Genomic DNA, 19,026 nt, shown 5'->3' on the forward strand with positions numbered 1-19,026 from the left:
TAAAGCCATTGTCAAGTCAAAGTGCTCATCTTTTTGAATCCAGTGACATTAATTTAACCTCAATCTAACATTGTATGCTCCAAATATTATGTTCTTATCGTTTTCCCAAATAGGTAAAATTTGAGCAGGTCTATTGATTGGGTTGACCGTACTGCTGTTCCAGCAGGGTGACTGTATAGGGTATAAGCCAATGAGAGGCTGCCAAGTGTCATCGTCTGGTTAATTTTAATTTGGGTGCATTTGATTGGTTTGTGGTCATTTGAGGTGGACCAGTAGTGTGGTGCCACGTGGCTCCGTCATGGGCTACCACGTGTTACCTCGGGGTCAACTAAAATTTTGGTATGGCCTGAACTAGCCTCCACAGGGTTTGAACAGAAGACCTCATTCCCAAAACTCCAGTGTTTTACCAAAAAGCCTGATGATGGTTCTTGTTATGTAATGGGAAAAAATTAAATTTAAGTTTTTGTTGGTGCCCTTTTGGAGAAGGGGCCAGGCTTCCAGCCCTAGACCCCAGTCATATACCCCTTACACATGAACCATGGAAGTTGTGAAATAAACTGGAGGACGGGGATCAACCACGACCCTTGGCCTATGAGCACATGTTTCCACCAAGAGACCATTTTGAAGGCTATTGAGGAGGCACTACGGGATAGGGGCCAGCCCTACGTCCTTTGGACCACCCATGTGACTGGTAGAAGAGCGCTAACAAGAGGGGGGATAACCCTTAACCCTAGCCAAGGTCCTATGCAACGGAGTAAAACCACTAGGAGATAAATGCTAAGTTATGTGGCACAGAATTCGGGGGCCAGCCCCAGGTTTTATGGTGGTTGGAACTGTGGCCCAATCGTTCAGGGCTAGGTTGGCGATTAAGGGTGTTAAGGCCTAGTCATCGACCCCATGTGGCCTATATGACCACAATTTTCGGAGTTGAGGGGTTAGAGAAAAATTTAATGATCCTACAAAATACAACGGTGGAAGGTGAATTTGTCGCTTAGTTAGCGGAATTTGGGGTGGAATTGTAAGACCCTTTGGCAGATGGTCCGATTTGTAGGATGATTAACAGTAAAACTCATATGGGAGCTTGGAGAGCCATATCTTTTGGATTTTTTAGCCAAATTGATATAAAAAAGAGTCCAATTAGGGGTTTTTGGATGTTCTGAATCCATTGATGACCTCTAATTTTTTATTTGAGCACATATAAGTAGTATTTTTGTAGGTTTGATACTAAGGGTGTATGGATCAATCAGGGTTTGGAAGCAGTTTTGGAAGGTGTTTGAGCATGGAGAAGGCCTTGTAGAGGTTTTCTCACCTTTATAAGTCTACTGCAATAGATGTTACTTGCATGGTTCAGATCAGGTTTACTTTTCTCATTATGTTATGTTGAGGGCAATTTTGTTTATGTGCTTCCACGTGGAATTGAAGTGCTCACATGCTCATTTTAAATAATTTCAGTTGGAGTATGGAATATTTGTGCTGTTGCCGTATGTGAGAGTTATTTTCAGGAGAACATTACCTTGTAGGGGTAATAGCCACATGTTTCCATCAACAAAAATTTATGTACTTCATTTTTCTATTGAATATATGAGTGGTCTAGTATGTTGGCATACCCGGAGATGTAGCCCAGAAGGGGTGAACTCCATCAACAAATATTTTTTTATATCTTCATTATGCCTACATGAGTTATGCGATGTTGTGTTGCTTACCTTAAGTTACATGTGAAGACTAATTGATGACTTGAAGAGACATATGGAAAACCTATTTGTTTCAAGACCCATTTTACCTTGCAAAGCATCAACATGGTCCTAATTTTTTTATTTTGTTTGATTGTGGATAATAGGAAGAAGACACCAACTACATTTTTAGATCGTTTGGTATCAGAGCATCAGTTGACCAAGTTGCAAGAATGAGCAGCAAAAGGAGTCTCTAAGAGCTAGAGGAGCAGAATTTGTCTCTTCGTATGGAGAACATAGAGTTGAGAAGGATGCTAAAGATGGATAAAGAGGAGAAGATGCACATGTGAATTCAGTTTCAACATGTGTTTGAAGGACAAGTTGTTGAAATTTCTACTTGTTGAAAATGGAAACAAGAAATGCTAAAAATAGAAGTGCTAAAAATAGCACTGCTATAAATAGTAGTTTGGGTACCAGTGATGGATTGGGCAATAGGGAATAAAAAATGGAAGTGCTAAAAATAACATTCTATTTTTAGTAGTTTAGGATGGATTCCTATTTTAGTCAATCCCTGGACTAAAAATAAGAAGTAAAATTCGAATTTGATATTAACAACAGTTTGTAAATTAATTAATTAATTCATCTTGAGTTAATTAGTTAAGGAAAATCAAACTTGAAGTCTATGTGGGGACATGCAACAGTTTCTCTATTAATTGATGAATTTATCCATCATTTAAAGAGATAAGGATGAGTTCTAATTTGAGTAGTAATTAGTTGGCTTAGTTAACTGAGTCAAGTCCAGTTAGATTGATTTAAACAATTTGTTTAAGTTAATGTGAGTTCAGTTAGTTAATGCATACTTGCATATAACTGCTGCACTTTAGATAACTAAATATTCTCTCATGAATAACTCGTGCATGTCAGTTTAGACATAGACCTAGTTGAGATCAAAGAAGGGACAGTGTACTATCAGTTGGATGAATATTTTTCCTATAAAGGAAGCTCATCCATGATGAGGATTTATCTCCTTCAGGACTGCACAGATGGATCAAAGGTTAGTGAGTGTGTGAAGAGGCCAATTCACACAAGTGGCTGCACTGGACCCCAACCAAAATTGTGCAAAGAAATAGGAGGCTTGGAGGGCAGACCAGAGGTTAGATAGAGGCCTTTGACTGTCTATGAGCAGCAAAGGTATTGTAGAGAGAGCAGGATAACTTTTGAGCTAACTCTTTTTGTAATACTGGCTATATTTCCACTTCTATGATAATACAGAGTTGGGGTTTTAGGCTGGTACTTCCCCTGGTTATATCTTCTGTGTTATGTGTGATTGATTTCTCCATATCAGTCGTATGTGTTCTTATTGATGTTGCTCAAATTGATTAAGCTTCTGCTGAATTGATTGTAGAAGTAGATCAAGTATTTTGCTTTAGTATATTGCATTATCAGGTGATCTACAGGTGAAAATTTATACATGGTATCAAAGCTAGCTGATTTGTAGAAAAATTCTACATGGTATCGGAGCAAAGGTGATCAAAGCAGAGAAAAATATACTAGAGGATATTTCAAAGTTTTGAGTTTTGGGCCGTGAGTTTTCAAAGCAGATCTAGATTCCATGCGGAAAAATACCCAAAATATAAAAAAAAAAAATCGGCTGAATCAGAGTTCAGAGGAGGGAGATATTGTTGATTTAAAATTAGCTCTTTTTCCAGAAAATTTCGTGACAACGGGAAATATGAAACAGATTGGTGTGCTAGCCAAGAACCTGTATGCACTTGAGGTACAAGATGCATGCAAAGCCTTGAGGAGAAAGGCAAAGGTTAGATACTTGGTGGTTGAGAGGGAGAGTACATTACCTCTCAACATGCAGCGCCAGAAGAAGTCTTAGACGATTGTGGAGGAGCCACAATTGGTGAAGCAGCTTCAAGAGGTTGTGGAGCAGCCGCAACAGGGGAGGCTGAGAGGAGATTGAGTAGAGACATCTACTCATGCAGAGACCTCCAGTAGGGGGAAAATTCGAGCCAAGTGGGTTGAGGGATCACATGCAACCATTCCTCTAGGTAGGAGGTGGGGCAATGTGGAGTGATCATCCGAAGGAGGAGGGGCAAGATCCTTGAGGTACCCAACCTCTTTGATTCAACTTTGCTACAGGAGCCTCGATGAGGAGTAGCAGGATTGACTAATTGGGTAGAGACAGATGCGGATGGAGCAGCAGAGAGAGCTACAGTGCAGGAGTCCCAGGACTGTGTAGAGCTAGTAGGCTGCAACGATGTGAGAGGCACAGGAGTGTTGCACCAGTGTAGGATGGCACAGAGAGGTGTGCAATGGTGCGAGATGCATGGAGTGTTGCAGCAGCTCAGAGGTCAAAGAGGGAGCACTTGTCAACAGTAGGTAGAGATTTAGCATCAGAGTATGTTTCTAGCCCAACTGAGAGGTCAGTGGGGAGTTTTTTTTTATTCCGACAGTCGCTGGAGCAACCAAACTTGGTAGAAATGTTGCATGCAAATCATTCTAGAGGTATAGGATCGGGTTCGAGTTGAATGCCTTTCTTGTTGAGAGGGAGTGTTGAAAATGGCAACAATAAATGCTAAAAATAGCACTGCTATAAATAGCAGTTTGGGTACCAGTGCTGGATTGGGCAACAGGGAATGATAAATGGAAGAGCTAAAAATAACATTCTATTTTTAGCAGTTCAGGATGGATTCCAATTTTAGTCAGTCCCTGGACTAAAAATAAGAAGTAAAATTCAAATTTGATATTAACAACATTTTGTAAATTAATTAATTAATTCATCTTGAAATAATTAGTTAAGGAAAATCAAACTTGAAGTCTATGTGGGGACATGCAACAATCTCTCTATTAATTGAGGAATTTATCCATTAGTTAAAGAGATAAGGATGAGTTCTAATTTGAGTAGTAATTAATTGGCTCAGTTAATTGAGTCAAGTCCAGTTATATTGATTTAAACAATTTGTTTAAATTAATGTGAGTTCAGTTAGTTAATGCATGCTTGCATATAACTACTACACTTCAGATAACTAAAGATTCTCTCATGAATAACTCATGCATGTCAGTTCAGACAGAGACCCAGTTGAGATCAAAGAAGGGACAGTGTACTATCAGTTGGATGAATATTTTTCCTATAAAGGAAGCTCATCCATGATGAGGATTTATCTCCTTCAGGGCTGCGCAGTTGGATCAGAGGTTAGTGAGTGTGTGAAGAGACCAATTCACACAAGTGGTTGCACTGGACCCCAATCAAAATTGCGTAAAGAAATAGGAGGCTTGGAGGGTAGACCAGAGGTTAGATAGATGCCTTTAACTGTCTATGAGTAGCAGAGGTATTGCAAAGAGAGAAGGATAACTTTTGAGCTGATTCTTTTTGTAATACTGGCTATATTTCCACTTGTATGATAATACAGAGTTGGGGTTTTAGGCTGGTGCTTTCCCCTGGTTATATCTTCTAAGTTATGTGTGATTGATTTCTCCATATCAATTATATGTGTTCTTATTGATGTTGCTCAAATTGATTAAGCCTCTGCTGAATTGATTGTATAAGTAGATCAAGTATTTTGATTTAGTATATTGCATTATCAGGTGATCTACAGGTGGGAATTTCTACATGGTATCGGAGCTAGCTGATTTGTAGAAAAATTCTACACTACTCTTGTACCAGCAAGAGGAACCTCCATAATGAAGCCATTATGTGGTCATGGTTCAAATAGTTGTTTTGGAGCATATGTGGAAGATGATGCAAGTGCATTTTGAAAAAATATTCAAGAAGCACACCATATGCCAGTGGATAGGAGTGGGTGGCTAGAGTCATTTGCAGTATCATTGTCATCATCATCAGAAGCTGAAAAGATGAATGACAAGTTTAAGGAGTTAATTAGCATTTCAAGTACCGTTCCTTCTATTTATGTGCATAACACTTCATTTGCAGCGTTTGATAAAGATACCAAAGGCATAGGTATGAAGTTGCTTTCCAAGATGGGTTATGAAGGTGGAGGCATCAACATAAAAGGCTAAGGTATTACCAATCCAATTATGGTTGAGGAGAGACCAAAGTATTAGGGATTGGGATATGGTCGAAGGGAGTTAGGAGAATGCTCCAAACGACTTGAGGTACATCAACCATCTGAGGATGAGATGTAACCACCTTGTGATAATGTTCATTCATCTCCCAATAAAGATGAATTCTTGAAGGGACCTTGCATGGAATCATCCACTCCACTCCATCAAAGTTGTAGCCCTAGAGACAGGTATAAATCTCATGGGTGTTTTCCAATGCACAATAATTTTGAATACTTGTGGAATAAACAACTTTGTACTTTTTGTGATGCATTTGACCATTTCATGGCTATATGTGAGAAACGTATGATAATGGTTAAAAGAATGAATCAAATTATAGGCATCAAGCATAATGACTCTCCTTTGCATGAGAGAACTTCTATGTCGGAAAACAAGAGAAATTTCTTCTGTACTCATTACAAGATGCATGGGCATGACACTGAACGATGTTGGAAGTTACATCCAAAGCTTCGTTCAAAGAAAGGAAAAGAGATTGTGCAACATAATGCAAGGGAAACAAGAGGTGGCAAAGAGGACTCACAACAATCCTAAGAAACCTTCAAGACAAAGATGATGCAAAAAGACAGCCCATAAGCCTAGGAGAGGCAAAGTTTGGGTAGATTTATTGTAAATTTGTTTTGTAAATTTTTTAATTACTTTCCGTTGTTCACTTGTTTAGGTATTTTTGTAAAGTGAACAATCATTGTCACTATGTTCAACAAGTAGATGTTTTTAAATTATGTATGGATTGGCTTATTTATAGTCCTGTTGTGGCCAACAACAACCCCCCTTCTTATTTTAGTTTTGACATCAACACTAAATAAGTGGGGACCCTTCATCTAGAAAACAACAAAAAATAGAACTTTTATTTCCTTTTTGAATAAATTTTACTATCATAAACTTAGGAGAATACCCGTAAAATCCAAAAAGACTTAAGTTTATGATGAGTTCGAATAAAATCTTTCTCTTAATAAAAAGCATTGCATCGCAAAAGGGAAATAATGATATCATATAAGCAAACTCCTACAAATGTGAAATCGTGATGCGAGATCACACACCCAAGGAACTCATCGCATTGTAGTTTTCATATCCTTCAAACGTCACTTAAGGTGAAATGTTTCAAAGCTGGCGATATGCGATAACAAGTCTTGCAAATCACATTTCCCAGAAAAGCATGGTAATGAATAAATTCCGAAACATAACAAATTAGTGATATTGCGATATTGCAATCTGCAATATTGTGAAGAAAATCACAAAATCGCATTATCATAGATCTGTAGGGCACGCCATTCTAAAAAAGGTTTTTGTAATCCATTGTCAAGTCATGCGCATTAATGTTAATTTAATAAGTTAGTTGATGATCATTAATGACATAAGGTTTTGACTTGATCAAGAAGTCAGTTCACGTAGGGTGATATATTTTATATGATTTCAATCATTTAAAGCTTTTCCGTCATCTTATTCGTATCATTACTCTTTCCTGATTTCGTAAATTGCAGGAGTGGAAAACATAAAGATATACGCAATAGTGTTATGGGGAAAAAGGGAAAAGCTCCAATTTTTGAAGACAAAGAAATGACGCCCTTATACACAGATACCACCTATAACATATATGTTGGCATTACTACTTGGGAAGGCATGTATAGTTTACTCGAAGAGGAGAATCCAATAGTAATGGAGGTTACAGCAACCACAGACTCATGAGGATCGTCTGAGGCATTAATTATAGAGCTTGCATGTTCATTCTTGCACCGTATAGCGGCGAGACCCAAGATTCTTCCATACACGGACATGATCAAATGGGTACTAGATAGTGCTGACATAACAGACGGACAATTCAAGACTCAAAGTCAAGAACTCATTGGGTCGTTCACTGCACAAGATTTGAGACTCATGTATCATCTACCAGAGCCACAGGTAACCTACAATAAACCACTCATGGAGAAGTTCACTAAAGAAAATGAGAATTTGGCGGAATGCACCAAGGACTGGTCTGCAAATGAAGAACCACTAAAAAGGGATAAACACGGTATGTACAGTATTGGTTATCTCTCTTCCCCATATTGCTTTGCTCCCGCTATGCTCTATAGACTTTTTGGAAAACCTGATGTCAACAAGTTTTCTTCTAAATGGTTACCCCTGGTAGATGCCGCCACTAATGCTAGTATTGTGGATTTGGCTAAGATATTGTCTGATAATTTAGCTACAGCTATTTGGAACTACCAGTCCAAAAGAGCTACTACTTAGAGGATTTATCCTCCTTTCTATTTAGCCACTTATGTTATGGATACAATCTGTTATGTTTCTAAGTTTCTGTTAATGGGTTGGAAGTGGACTACTCAGAATCTGTTGCCCATTCACATTTACCATAAGGAATTATGGGATTCAAAGTTCATTCCACATTTTTATAAGATTTGTCATGGAGTCATGTTACCTCTACACAGAATGTTATATAACAGGGACACTCCCAGGTTCTCTCCTGAAGCAGAAGTTGACATTCTCCCTATCGCAAGATGGTTTAGATAAGAAATTTTCACCTTAGAGTATTTGGAATCATTGCTTCCCCTCAAGTCCTACCCTTATATGTACTTGATAAATTATTGGCGTGAGAGATTGCCTACCAAACTTGCGGGGTGGGAGGTATGAGAAAAGAGCTGAAAGACAAAAAGAAGGCCATTTGGCCACAATTTCCGGTGGCCTGTGGGGCCTTTTCACTGTTTGATCTAGGACATGCATTCAAAGAAGTAGACAATATGATATGTCTACGATTATTCAAATTTCCAGGAAGACAATTTGATCCTTATGATATCATCAAGAATTTCACTACTGCCGTCAAAATAAAAGTATTTTGCAGAGAAGATGATATTTTTGATGATATCTTTCAGTAGAAAAATACATTTAAAGGAGTTCTGCACTCAGCCCAAGTTCAATTTTCCCCAACAGAATTTCAAGAATTCAAATTATATGGAGAAAGTAGACTAGCCAACATCCCTTTGGATAAGTTGCGCTTGGAACCAATAAGGGAGCCAACTCCTAGTATTAGTCTAAGTGGAAGTTCAGGCACAGAGAAATCCAGATCTAAATCTGGGAGAGAATCACCAGAATGCTCTAAAAGGTCTAAGAGTGACCATAATAAAAGTGAAGGGTCAGTAAGAGATACTGCCTAATCTAAGGAGCGCCCAGAACAACAGATCTTGATTACTCCACAGGTAAATCTTCCCCCTCCCATCATCCAGCCACCACCAGTAAGAACTGAGCTGGATAAAGAATGGGAGACATTTAATGAGTTAATTAATACTGAGGAGCAGAGCACAAAGACACCTGAGAATAATGTACAAACAGTGAATGATATGGTTATTAGAACAGTCAGCAATGTTCCAGAAATGGAACATATTCCCATTACCCCATCTTCTAAAATCATGCTCAAAATAGAGGAGATTCCTCCTCTAGATGTATTTTATAGTCCGCAGCATAAGGCAGTGGTAAGAAGGAAAAGAAAGAAAAGGAAATTGGACAGTGTGCTCTCACCAGAGGTAGAGCAGTTGGACATCCTTTGGCAAGATCCAACCACTGACCCTACTGAAAATATCACTAAATTATCATAGATCGCAGGAGCTTATGCTTCTGCAACCATTGATAAAGAGTCTAAGGTACAAAAATTACTGAAAGATAAAGAGGAACAAATACAGACCTTGCAGCAACAACTACAACAAGCTAGCGCCAACCAGGAAGCAGAGGAGAAGTTAGAAAAATTGCAACAGGAGTTTCAACAAATGCAACTAGGATATTAGAATAGTTTTATTGAAAAAGAGAATCAGTTACGAGTTATGCAATAAATGCATAAAGATGATCCCAAGCTTACAGAGTTTGTCACAGAAGCCATTGCCTTAAATGACCAACTCTTGCAACAACAAGAAATATTATGCCAAAGAATACCGCAATGGAGCTCCTATTGCGAGATAAGCGACAAAATCACTAATCAAGTCGTAGATTTGTGACATGATTATGATTTAATTGATAGAAGAATTTCTGATTATTTGGTTTGGCAAGAATCAGAGGAAGGAAGAAAGGCAAGCGCACCCATAATCAATGAAGCACACAAGGAAATTCTTGTTAATAAATAGGATGCACAGATCAAGAAAGCAGAACAAGTGGCCGAAGAAGCAGCCATGGCAACAAACAATATCATTGATCGTGTCAATGAAAACTTTCACAGAGCAAATCTCATATCAGAGACTACTCCAAGATTTCTCCCAAATGCGCAACATTTACAGAACAACTGGAGGCAAAAGGCTGAAGAAAAAGCAGAATCCATCAATAGGTTAACCAAGTTGAATTGGGATTCTTACTGGTAGTAGTTGGTTAAACCAAACAGTCAATGCATGACTCTTAAATGCCTCACTAACTTTGCCAAGAAGATAGTGCCAACACTTGTCGATTTTTTTTTTGCAGGACAACTAAAGTTGGAGGTCAGCCAACCAACTCTCCTCAAGCCGATGCTGAATACTTGCGACCACAGAGAACAGATACGTAGATAATAATTTTAGATTCAGTTTTAGTTTTAGTTTTAGTTTTACTTTTGCCTTAGATGAGGATGGTCATTTAAACCGCCTCCTATATTTTTGTAATAAACTATTTTTAGGATTTAGCTAGTAGTATTTCAACCCTTCTCATCCATTCAGAGAAGGGTCCTGAAATTTGTCAAAAACGTTTCCTCAGAACATGCACTTCTCCACCCTCAGAGGAGGTTTTGATGAATGAGTGGAACAAGGTTTATTGATATCTGTGTTTAATATCTGCTACTGAAATTGCACTTTTGTACTCTTAGTAGATGTTGAACTAAGAAGAGATAGATCATTATTACTGAAGCTCATGAGTAGAACTTGTTATCAATGGTACTTTTATCTCTTAACAATTTTTGCTTATGTGTTTAAGTGATATTCATGTTTAGTTGTTTATATGTGAACGCTTGAATGCTTGAGTTATCATTTGACACTTTTGTACAGTGATGACTATTCTATTTGTGCTTAATATATGAATGACTTATTATGCGATATGTTTTTCACAACTGTTCGGCTAAATTTTTATACGAAACATTTCATATTTATTGAATTCTTTTCTTATAGCAATTGAATGATATTTATAACCAATTGCTGTAGAAACTATTTTAGATCGCATAATTGAAAGATTAAATCCCGGGTTAGTTTAGAATTAGATATTTCAGTTCATTAGAATACAATTTGCATATGGTCAGATTAGATTTAGAATAAAAGCATCTTACTTAGAAATTATTAGAAATGAAATATCAATTCTCAACACACACACATATTGGGAAACTGGTCCCATATCCCCAGTCGGACCCACCATCCCAAACAGAAAAGGAGCTGTTGACCAAGGTCTGGACCGGGTGGGTATCCCCCTTGTTGTAGACTTGATTTTTGGGGCTTCAACATATTTGGCACTAGAAGGAGGGCCCAAAATATGAATGGGTAGCAAATCTAAATCCAAATACCATTCTGAGAGTAAGTTGCCCTCAACATATCCCCCGACTTCTCCATCGCACTTAGAAGCTATAAATCTTGAGCGAGAAGTTGATAAAACAACAGTCATTACCACAAACCTGAACATTTCAGAGAAGTCGACTATTGAACCTCCTGAAGTTGAATCTTTGATCCATAAACTTCAGCGATTTTCTATATCGCCCCAGAAATATGAAATATCTCAAGGTAGTGTGACTTCGCATTATAACCATTCTCATCCTCTTACCCACTTGCAGAGTAAAATGTTTGGTATTGAACCAAATGAATTACCTCTACCTAAAAGGAAGAGAGCAAGGAAATCACCTAAAAGGGTTTGATAGTGAGACTCTTTCATCATCATCATCCATCTCAACCTCTCAACTGCGAAGTCAACCATCCACTCCTCCACTTCAAATTATTGTCCAACATACTACTGGAACTTCAAAATCTCCTTCAAAATCTCCTGGAATTGTAATATCTTCATCTTCTCAATCGCAAGGAACATCTTCTGTGCTTTCTTCTATTAGTAGTTCAACGATGGCTCAAAATCCATGGAATAACCCAGGGGTAGTTTTAATGCCTGCGCCCTTGAGTCAATTACCGGCCCATCCTGAAAAAGGGCTGCCTAAGTTTAATCCTGAAGCAGGCATGCTAGCAGAAGAACACATCAACAACTTCATGTTATCTATAAATCTCAATGGAGTCACTAATGAAGATGCTATTGTCTAACACTTTCCATATACTTTACAAGGAGTAGCCGAATCTTGGTATTTTTCATTACCATCCGGATCTATCACTAGTTGGGATATTTTCCAAGAACAATTCTTGACTAAGTTCGGTGATGATAGGTCTACTGCGACATTGATCAATGACCTGTCGAATCTTAAGGCCGAAACAAGAGAACCTATCAAAGATTTTAACTCACGTTTCAACAAACTTTTGAATAAAATTCCTGCCGCTTCCAAGCCTAGCAAAGAAGTTAGAAGTGAATGGTACATATCAGCTCTACCATCAAACATAGCGATCTTTGTCGATAGGGCTGCCAAAACAACTTTGGCTGAGAATATGAAAGAAGCAATAGCAGTAGAAAAACGTATCATAGCTCTAGAAAAGAAAAATGCTGTTGATGAACGTAAGTCAAAGAAGGTCACATTCAAAGAAGATCCCAAGAAAAAACAACCAAAGGACCCATTCGATTTAGAAGGATTGCAGAAAGTTTTGAAAACCATGTCTAACGAGATGGTTGACATCAAGAAACAAGTAGCAGAAACATCTTCTAAAAAGCCTTATAGGCCTTATAGAAGAAATCCTTCAACTGATTCAAAACCTCCCAATGCTATTACAAATGCAGAATCAGAAGAAGAAGAAGAGGAAGTTTCCAATGAAGAGCCCACTGAAGAAGAAGTTGTAGAAGTGCAGGGAATGTGGGACTTCATTCTCCCTGATGAAGAGGATCAAGAGGCATCACCGGTAAGTACCAGAAGCAGAAATCAACTAGATCCTCCACAACCAACTCCTAAACAGAAGAGTGCAAGCTCGATATCTAAGGATAAAGTCGCAGGTAAGAAAACGTCACCCAAAGCGACTCAAACAAGCCCAGTCCAATCCGATTCACCAACTCCATCCAAAACATTGATAGTTTCTGATGAAATGGAGTATAATATCGTAGAAGACATGAAGAAGACTAGGGCTAATATTACCTTTCATGAATTGAGCAAGTTAAAACATCAACAAAAGCTCCTTTTGAAAGAATTACACGCGATACCGGTTGCATCTCTGCCCGCAGCTGTAATCTCACAAGATTCCCATGAAATGGGAAGAACTCCAACTAATGTGACTAATAAAGTTGATCCAAACGATACCGCTTTAATTGGAGGAAGGTCCAGATCTCATACTCCCCAATTTCTTCTTACTTATGAAGTTTTCAACAAAAATTTTCATAATTGTTTAGTAGATTCAGGAGCTTCATCTAATATCTTGCCTAAATCAATATGTGCAAAGTTGAACGTTCAGCTGCAAAAGTCTGCAGTACGTATAGTTCAGCTAGACGGGGTCGCAGGTTGAAGTGATCAGTGAACTAAATCAAGTTACCATAAGGCTGTCATCAAATCCAAAGGTATGTCAAGTTATTGATATTCTAGTTGCAGACATTCCAGAATTTTATGGTTTAATTCTTAGTAGGTATTGGTCGGAAAAGCTCCATGGATACTTTGCAACCGATTGGTCACATATGTGGCTCCCTTATAATGGTAAACCAAATCAGATAAAGGTTGAGTGAGAAAGACATCAAAAATACATAGTAACAGAATTGGAAGGAGAGAATGAACCTGTAGCATACAACAACAATATAATTGGCAACTATTCTATTGATTCTTTCTTAGGAAACTTTAATGCTCATACTTCACCTTACTTAGAACATTCTGTTTTATCTCAAGTAGAAAACTTTTCCCAAACAGATAGTTCTAAATGTGTTAATTTTATAGATAGTCCTGTAAATAAATCTTTATTTTGGAAGTTATTTTTTGACGGTTCAAAGTCTAATGATGGAGCAGGAGCAGGATGCGTGTTAGTTAGTCCAGAGGGAAACAAAACTATGCTAACTTGTAGACTCGAATTTGATTGCACCAATAACACTGCAGAATACGAGGCCTTAGTCCAAGGATTATACAAGGCAATTGGATTAAACGTCAAGTATCTACAAGTCTTCGGAGATTCTAAAATTGTGATTAGACAGGTACGAAATACTATACATTTCCTATCAGGTCATTTAAAGCATTACCAATCTTTAGTGCAAGATCTGACTAAACATTTTATAGCATTCAATATTTCATCAATTCCTAGAATCCAAAACGCTAGTGCTGACCTCTTGGCAAACGTAGCTTCCAAGCTCATTCCCTCAGAAGACTATAGCCCAGATAGATTTTCAATTGAATTAATCTTTAGACCCTCAATTACTAACAATGTTACAAACTGGAGAATTTTTAATGATGATCCTGATATTGTAAGCTTCCTCACATCAGAAGGATCTTACACTAATCAGGTAATTGACGAGGACCAACATGACGAATAGTTGCAACAAGAAAGCACTAATAATGCTATGCCCAAATCAGTAGTTAAGTTGGAAGACCTATATGATTTGAAAGACAGATTCAAGAGATATACCAATTCAAAACTTCAGAGTTCAACTCTGAACTATGAATTAGTAAATCTAGGAACTGATACCAAGCCGCAGAATATCAACTTAAGTCTTGGCCTAAACAAAGAAGAGAGATTAGCTTATATCCGTCTCTTGAAACAATACAAAAGCGTCTTTGCCTGGAACTACGATGATTTAAAGACTTACGACACTTCTATCATCCAACATACTATCCCAATGATAACCGATGAAAAACCCGTCCAACAAAAGCTGAGGAAGATCCATCCCAATCTAGAAAGCCAGATTAAGTATGAGCTCAACAAATTATTGAAAGCCAAAATTATTTTTCCCGTTCGACATTCTAGATGGGTTTCTAATTTAGTTCCCGTCAGAAAGAAAAACTAAGATATTAGAATTTGCATTGACTTTCGAAATCTGAACAAAGCTTGCCAAAAGGATAATTTTCCCCTGCCTCCTATGGAGCAAATTTTGCAAGCAGTCGCAGGATTAGAATTAATGTCCTTTTTGGATGGTTTCTCCGGCTACAACCAAGTTTTAGTCCATCTCGACGATCAATTAAAAACTATGTTCAGAACCAAATGGGGTACTTACGCATATCAAAAGATGCCTTTTGGTATGATTAATGCTGGTGCCACATTTCAAAGAGCCATGGACATCGCATTTAAGGAACTAGTAAATAAATCAGTAGTAATCTACTTGGATGATATAATTGTATACTCTAAGAAACATGATAATCATATCAAAGAATTGAAGCAAATATTCCAACGTTGCCAAAGGTATGGGATTTCACTTAATCCAAAGAAGTCCTTTTTTGCATTAAGTGAAGGAAAACTTCTTGGATTCATAGTGTCAAAATCTGGAATCCATATTGATCCTGATAGAATTAAGGAGATTTCTGAAATACCCTTGCCTCACAACAAGAAAGCCATGCAATCCTTCCTTGGCCAGATTAACTTTGTTAAAATATTTGTTCCTGACTTCTCAAGGATTGTATCTCCCTTACAAGCAATGATTAAAAAGAATTCAATCTTCAAATGGGTCCAAGAGGAATATGAAGCATTAAACCTGATTAAGCAAGTGATTGTCAACGCCCCATCTTTAGCAACTCCAAATTTTTCCGATCCTTTCATTTTGTATACATTTGCCTCTGATAGATCATATGTCACGATTCTCACTCAAGCAAATCAAGATAAGGCAAAAGCCCCAATTGCCTTTTTCAGTTCAAATCTACAAGGGGCCGAATTAAATTACTCTGACGTAGAGAAACAAGCATATGCTGTTTTCAAAGTGATCAAGCACTTTAGACCCTTTCTGCTTAAAACTCATACAAAGATCATAGTACCATTTCCAGCGGTAAGAAATCTCTTAGTATAGAGAGATGTGGGTGAGAAAAGAGCAAATTGGGTTACCACCTTACAAGAATACGACGCTAAAATTAAACCAACAAATATTGTAAAAGGTCAAGGCTTTTGCAAAATGCTGGCCGGAGCATCGCTTATTTCCGAAATACCATCATCAGAAGTACAAATGTATGAGGTAAGCCTAAACGATGTTGAGTCATTATATGCTGATATCATATTTTATCTTAAGAATGGATATGCTCCTTCAAACCTGGATTATACAAAGAAAAGAGCTCTAAGATTGAAGGCTAAGCAATATCAACTTGTAAACAATGTACTCTTTAGGATGAATTATGATTCTGTTCTCCTTCGATGTCTTGAGAAATCTAAAGTTGAAAAAGTGTTGCAGGAACTCCATGATGGACTGGCAGGTGGACATTATGCTGGAGATGCTACAACACATAAGGTCTTGCGCGCAGGGTACTATTGGCCTACACTATTTAAAGATGTGCATAGCTATGTGAGGAAATCTCAAGTGTGTCAAACTGCTGCCAGAAGACAAAAGAAACCGTTGTTGCCTTCACAACCAGTCAATATCGATCAACCCTTTGATCAATGGGGACTGGATATAATAGGTGAGATCGTTCCTCACTCTTCTAAACATCATAGGTATATCCTTACAGCTACAGATTATTTTACTAAATGGGTAGAAGCCGTTCCTCTCAAGACAACTAATGCTAAACAAATCATCGATTTTATAGATCAGTTCATAATCACCAGGTTTGGTTTACCCTTTTCTTTAATGTTTGATAATGCATCGTACTTTTCTGGCAATGCTATGACTGAATTTGTGCTCAAAAGAGGTTTTAAACTCAAATACTCTGCCAATTATTACCCACAGGGGAATGGGTTAGCTAAATCAACAAATAAAAATTTAATCAGAATTATTAAGCGAACCATCGACCAAAATCATAAGAATTGGCACAAAGCTTTGACGTATGCCTAATGGGCAGATCGAATAACACAAAAAGCCTCCATTGGCACTTCTCCCTTTAATTTGGTTTATGGGAAAGAAGTGGTTCTCCCAACTCATCTAGCAGTTCCCTCTTTGGACTTAGTTCAATTTATTAACAAAACACCAACTTCATTCTTACAGCTAAGACAACTGCAAATTCTTAAGCTAGAAGAACAACGTGAAAAGGTTAAAATAACTCATGCTCATCATCAAGCATTAGTAAAAGCTTATTTTGATTCAAAAATGGTGTCCAGAAAGGACATTCAAATTGGAGATTTAGTTTTAAAATGGGATAAGGCTCACGAAGAAAAAGGAAAAAATGTGAAGTTCCAACGAATGTGACTTGGCCCATTCCAAATTGCGGAAATCATAGGTCCATCCACTTTTATGTTGCAAGATTTAGCAGGGAAAAAAGAATCTTTACCTGTTAATGGGAAAATCCTTAAGAAATATTTTATAGAAGAATATTTTCTTATTTTTGTAGATTAGTTTTTCCTTTGATTTAGATAATAAAACCAGTTGTAAATGGTTACGTTTGGAATTCATCAAAAGGACTAGCATTTCATTTAGATTTTGTTTTTCGCTTGTATAAATAGAATTGTTTTGGAAAATTGGTCATTACTATTGAAAGCTACAGTCAAAGGTTATAAACTTGGAAATGATACTGGTTTCAACTTCTTGAATTTTGATAAAAAACAACCTTTAGCGGGAAATTGTTTTAGAGCAGTCAATGAAAAGCATCAATAACAAAAACAAGGATTCTCTGTAGAAAAGCTCTTTCCAAAAACTCTATAATTGTTGTCTAGAGCTATTCTTAAGGAACCAATGACTCCCTCCCCACCTAGAGAATTACAATCTTCAAGGAATAATCCAATGATACACTTTAAACTTAAAGAATAAGAGGTCTCATCACGAGCTGACTTATCATGTTCATAGATATTATAGCTTGCTGACTTTGCCAAAACTGCATACCAAAACAGGGCAATGACTCAAGATTGTTGCAATCAAAAGACAAGGGGTCTCATCACGAGCCAGCTTGTTTAGCAAAGTTATAAATCAAGTGAGTGGCACTGTCATAATTTGGCTACCAAACCAAGGCATTGTTCTTTAAGAATTAAAAGAAAATAAAAGCAATAAGTGTGGATATGGATTTCTCTTTGAAAATTGTATATTTCTCCAAGTAGGATACAGGATCATTGCTGGGTAACAGGTAACCCTGTCGAGGCTATGAACGCCTGCTGGCAGCAGAGGCTCTACCTACGACAAATGAGCATATTTAAAACTGATTTATAGAGGAGACTTTGTTTTTATCTTTACAAACTAAGTAGTGGCTGATGTAAATACAATGACTAGCTTTAGGAAGTAAATAGTCAAAGTTAACATAGAAGAAACAAACTAGCATTAACAACTGAAAGCATGATATACTTTATCTTTCTATAATAAAGTTTGATTTTCCAAAATCCCTTCTATTTTGGAAGTTTAGAAAATTCAAAAGAAAATCAGAGATAACTGGTTCTTCCAAGTGAATCGCCAATTGTTGTGGCCAGCAACAACCCCCCTTCTTATTTTAGTTTTGACATCAATACTAAATAAGTGGGGACCCTTCATCTAGAAAATAACAAAAAATTAGAACTTTTATTTCCTTTTTGAATAAATTTTACTATCATAAACTTAGGAGAATACCCATAAAATCAAAAAAGACTTAAGTTTATGATGAGTTCGAATAAAATCTCTCTTAATAAAAAGCATCGCATCACAAAAGGGAAATAATGATATCATATAAGAAAACTCCTACAAATATGAAATCGTGATACAAGATAGAACACCTAAGGAACTCATCGCATCGCAGTTTTCATATCCTTCAAACGTCACTTAAGGTGAAATGTTTCAAAGCTGGTGATATGCGATAACAAGTCTCACAAATCGCATTTTGCAGAAAATCATGGTAATGAATAAATGTCGAAACATAACAGATTAGCGATATGGCGATATTGTGATCTGCGATATTTCGAAGCAAATCGCAAAATCTCATTATCGTAGATCTGTAGGGCACGCCATTCTAAAAAAGGTTTTTGTAATCCGTTGTCAAGTCATGCACATTAATGTTAATTTAATAAGTTATTTGATGATCATTAATGACATAAGGTTTTGATCTGATCAAGAAGTCAGTTCACGTAGGGTGATATATTTTATATGATTTCAGTCATTTAAAGATTTTTCGTCACCTTATTCATATCATTACTCTTTCTTGATTTCG

This window comes from Pinus tabuliformis, chromosome 7, assembly GCF_031772625.1.
Source record: "Pinus tabuliformis cultivar Carrire ecotype Pingquan chromosome 7, CPIR1, whole genome shotgun sequence".
NCBI lineage: Eukaryota > Viridiplantae > Streptophyta > Pinopsida > Pinales > Pinaceae > Pinus > Pinus tabuliformis.